Below are 3,782 nucleotides of genomic sequence, written 5' to 3'. Positions count from 1 at the left end.
TGGGGGACACCACTGGTTACGAGTCTCCAGCCAGGCTCTGCACCACCAACGACGACCCTCTGCGCTCTGCCAGTCAGCCAGTTCTCAACCCACCTCACTGTCCACTCATCTATCCCACACTTCCTCAGCTTTGTTATAAGGATGTCGTGGGAGACAGTATCAAATGCCTTTCTAAAATCAAGGTAGATTACATCTACTGCTCTTCCCCCATCCACCCAGCATGTGACAGCATCATAGAAGGCCACCAGGTTGGTCAAGCACAACCTCCCCTTGGTGAACCCATGCTGACTACTCCTGATAACCTCCTTTTCTCCTAGTTGTCTGGAGATGGTATCCAGCACAAGCTGTTCCATCACCTTTCCAGGGACAGAGGTGAGGCTGACAGGCCTATAATTACCCGGATCTTCCTTCTTGCCCTTTTTGAAGACCAGAGTGACATTGGTTATTCTCCAGTCTTCAGGGACCTCCCCTGTTATCCAAGACCTCTCAAAAATGATGGAGAGCGGTTCGGCAATGACCTCTGCCAGCTCCTTCAGCACACGTGGATGCATCCCATCAGGTCCCATGGACTTGTGGACCTTAGTACTGCCTAGGCGGTGAACACCAGAGTTCCTTTCAGCGGCTGAAAGCTGAATGGTGTGCTCAAAGACTGGGTAGAATGTGTAACTAGTGCCAAGCCCAATGCCTTGTTAAACAGAGCAAATCACAACCTCCCTTCTATCTGTCAGCCAGTGACAGTAGAACCAGTGGTGTCGCAATACAGTCTGAGACAGTGCATATTTTACCGAGTCTTACTCAGCTAAGGGTAGTTATCAAAAAATATTATTTTCTCAAATATTTCACAAGATCTTGAATGTTGTGTAATTATTAGTGGCTTATAACGTCAGATTCATTAACAGATATATGCCTAAAGTTTAGGTGCTTCTCAGAAGCAGACTTCCCAATGTAGAGTTACAGGAGAATTTGGAAAAGCGAGAAGAAGGAATCTAGAGTCAGGAACAGGAAGCTGTATGCTGTTTCCTAAGGGGGTGGTGAAGACAAGCTGGATCTAACACACTGCTTTGCAAGTTATTTTATTCTCTTTAGTCAAGGAGGATCTCTGATCCATTCAGATTGTATGGCTCTGATTCCTCTTCCAAATGATACCACTTCTGTCCATTCACTCACTGAGCAGATCAGAGCTTCCTTTTTTTATTATCTGATGCACATCCTTTTCTGGTAAAGGCTGTTGCCCAGGAAGGAGATATGAAGATGTGTGTTACTCATCCCTCTTGCTTAAAATATGTGTGAATGAAAGATCTTAAGACTGATTTCCATATTTTCCATGCTGCAGAGCTGTTCCATTTTTATGCTACTGTCAGAGAAGCAGGGAAAATGATAACTGACAATGTCAGGCATCTTCAGAATTACAAGATTTAAAAAGAATAAGCTTCAAAATCACTGTTTGGGGGTCTGTTTCAAATTATAAACAAGTTTTATTTTAGGTACCGAAGAACCAGGTTCCCAGAGACTTCTTAAAACCCGTATGACTTCAGTGGGAGTTTAATAAATTCCAAGATACACTCATTAATTTAGGCAAGTGAAGTCTTCAATTTGCTTTGGCCCTTAGTTTAATGCAAAAGATATTGCATTTTGCAAGGTCGCACCTGGCATGGCAAAGTAGGGACAGAAATATGTGGTTTACCTTTCCTGTTTGATTGCCTTCTACAATTGTCTCCAATTACGAGAGTTATGTGCTCTTCAGTTATATGAGAACACCCTGTGCCTGGAACTTGACTGTTTCAGTGTACCCTGGCTTAGCTTAGGTTACTTGTTCCTTTCTGAGTTGTTTATGTGCTGTTCCCTTGTCTTTGCTCTTGGGCGAATGCTAAAAATAAGAATTTGCTTATCTAATTTGTATGGATCTTCACAGTGAATGTGATTTCACTGTCTACTTTACCCTCAAGCAGTGGACAGATTTTCCAAACCTTATGACTATGGACTATGCATTCATTGCTGTCATAAGTCAGAGTATTTTTCCTTTTAATACTGACATATCAAATTAAGGCCTTTTTTTTCATAAACAGAACAGTTAGAGATTATAGTCTGTTTGCTCTGATTTGGGCTCTGCACCTGCTGACTCTGACCTGATTGTATTTATTTCCTGTTCTGTACATGGAATTAGCACCTTATAAACTTGCTTACTTTGATCATACCTAAAAATGTGCTAATACATTTTTTTCTTTAGAATACATGGGGAAATTATATTTGGTGTTAGGTTAATAGCTTTTATGACAGGAGAAGAATCAGAGTAAGCTTCTCATTGCTGTTAGTCCCTGTACTAAAAGCTTTGCCAGGTATGCCATCCCAAAGAAAGAGCAGGTTACTCCACCTCTGAACCTGTCCTGTCACTGCCTGTTCTACGAAAACAATTCAAGACAAGTTCATGTTTGTCAACCAGGACTCTTTTTGTGGGAAATCTTGTTCATTTTTCTAAAAAAAAACCAAACCAAAACAAAACAAAAACAAAACAAAAAAAAAAACCACTTCAGTACAAAGGTAACCAAATGGGCTCTTTTCTGCTGTGGCTTGAATTTAATCAGAAAAGGTGCTTTTCAATTATCTCTATCAAAAATCAATAGGAAGCTTTAAAAATTAACCTCTGGGTGGCAGTTTGACTTATAAGCTGGTTGTTTAAGTTTATGTAGACACAGTTTTTTCTGTTCTATTGCACATAATCAGAATAAGCAGTTTAATTCCTTTTTTAAAGGCCTAACACATAGTATTTTTCAAAGCAGAAAGGAAGATGGTCAGTCCAGGTGTATATCGTACTGAGTATTGGTTTTAGGAGCTTTTATCTGTGTATTTTTGATTAAGTAATGTTATTTATTGTAGGGAAGATTAAAAATGCGCTTTCTATATGATGATCTTTTCTTTTTTGAGTTGAAGTGAGCAAATGATATTGAAAACACCATAGCAGTAAGTTGCAGCAGTTCAAAACTTCTGTGTGTCCCAGCTGTAGTTGTAGAATTGTTTTACTGTTGATCTGCTCAGCATATGTGGAGACTGTATAATTGAGGATTGGTTAATTGTGGTAGCTTCAGTGCACGTAGAAGCATCCTAGAACAATTAGAGTATCTTTGGACTAGTTTCCTTGGACAATAAGCAGAGCTATTGAAACAGAACTTGTGAGCAATAGAAGTTCCCAAAGAAACTCAGCAAAGTAAAGAAGGTGATTGTGCTGTACTGCTGGCATTCAAGATTACAGGCCTGCAATGTTTAGGGATAACTGAAGTAGTAAGATTTATCAATGTCAAAGAAGAGAAAAGAACTGCTTGTGCACACAATACAATCATCTGGGGAACCAGTCAAATACAAAATATGGGGACTACACAAGGGGAAGAAGTAAAGCATAAAGTGGAGGAAAAGATATTTGGGGCTGAGTGAAGATGAGAGAGAAACCTGGAGGACCCTAATTTAAACCCAAGAAAGATGCAAAAATCAGTCCTGATGTGAATATACAGGCCTTTTTTTTTTTTTTTTTAATAGATATAATTAACAAGTACATGTGTGGACTCGTTTTACTTTTACTATGTACAATATCACCATATATTTAGGTAATTTGTCCTCTGGAGAAGCAGAACTGACAATGTTGTTTGAATAACAAATTTTTGTCTTAACTAAACTACAGTAGAAACATCAGAACATCTCCTCTCCCTCCACCCTCGCCACATATCTGGTGCCTAACCCTGACGACCACGAAACCTCGCTTAAGTACATAAGATTAATATCAGGTCTCATTT

Source organism: Meleagris gallopavo, chromosome 13 (assembly GCF_000146605.3).
Source record: "Meleagris gallopavo isolate NT-WF06-2002-E0010 breed Aviagen turkey brand Nicholas breeding stock chromosome 13, Turkey_5.1, whole genome shotgun sequence".
NCBI lineage: Eukaryota > Metazoa > Chordata > Aves > Galliformes > Phasianidae > Meleagris > Meleagris gallopavo.
This window is presented reverse-complemented; position numbering follows the sequence as displayed.